This window comes from Patiria miniata, unplaced genomic scaffold, assembly GCF_015706575.1.
Source record: "Patiria miniata isolate m_02_andy unplaced genomic scaffold, ASM1570657v1 HiC_scaffold_20, whole genome shotgun sequence".
Lineage (NCBI taxonomy): Eukaryota > Metazoa > Echinodermata > Asteroidea > Valvatida > Asterinidae > Patiria > Patiria miniata.
This window is the reverse complement of record NW_024037059.1, coordinates 14,983,574-14,984,851: the sequence shown is the minus strand read 5'-3', so window position 1 is coordinate 14,984,851 and position 1,278 is coordinate 14,983,574.

The following is a 1,278-nucleotide window of genomic DNA, read 5'->3' as shown; positions in this document are numbered from 1 at the left end:
TAACTTACACGCCACGGGCAGAAGTGATTGGGTGTCAACTCACCATGAGAGGATATTTGGCACTTTTGCAGGCACGCTATTTCCTTCAATATCCTCGTCCGTTGCAGAATTGTTTCTAACAACGTTGGTTCATCTTAGTACGGGTGTACTTTTAATCGGAAAGTACAAGGTGTGTCGCACTTCACAGCGAAATTGTTTTTTTTTCCAATTCATTTGATGCATGAAGACTTGCAGGAGAAGACATCGCACTGAGAAATGGACAATATTAAAGGACTCAAAAAGGAAGGATTTTTTTTGTAATGTTTTATGATCAATGCATGACTTTAAAACGCCCCATCTTCTAATTTGAAATCGAAATTTGATTATAATGATGAAGATAACTAAGACTTAGCTGAAATGTTGTTAGTCCTTCTTTTTTAATTTACCAAATAATGAAGTGTGCAAAAACTGTAGGGAAAAAGTGCTTTCATTTGGAAATGATGTGACGGGAAGCATTTCGGAATTGTCGATCAGTCATCTCTATACTGATATTCACCTTGTTTTTCGTTGAAAGAATTAAATAATTAAAACATAGGATCAGGAACAAATGATGAATTTGCTTTTTTATCACCCATGTATAATTATTATACTAAACCTCAGACATCCAAGTGACCTATACAAGATATATTTATACAAAGCTAAATGTAAGACGAAACGGCATGTTCAAACTCAAATATCATGGCTTTTTTATGCCTAACCATTTTGATTTATTTCATCCAACAACACCGGTTCTTTTCTTGTTTTGTTCCAATATTCATTTCATTTTCCTACAGACATATTTCATTGTTAGTTTCACTCTTTTGTTCCCTGTATATTGTAATGTGTGTTTCGCCCATGTTTGTAAAAAAGTTGCAAAGCAAGTAATATTTATCAAGCGAATACGGTGGTGCTTAGTGATTTTCACAGACGCTTTTAATGCAGTGTTTTTCGTTTGCCCCTCGCCTTTTTGACGCTGCATAATGTCTGAAATTTTGCCTCAAAAATGCATTTTTAATCTGATTAAGTGGCCGTTTCGTGTCGACAATCGAGCCATGTCTTGATGGCTATTTTTAGATGCCTCGACGGACGAACAATGAAATTACAAGCATTCCCTTCCGAAATTCCCCCAGAGGAATTATTGCGGCTGCCGCGCTATGACTGTTATAAGATTCCAAATAATTTAGGAGTAACCAAATTAGCATTGTATTTAGAATGCCGCAGTTTGGTTTAAATATTCTCGGAATGTTCTTTTGCAGGTTG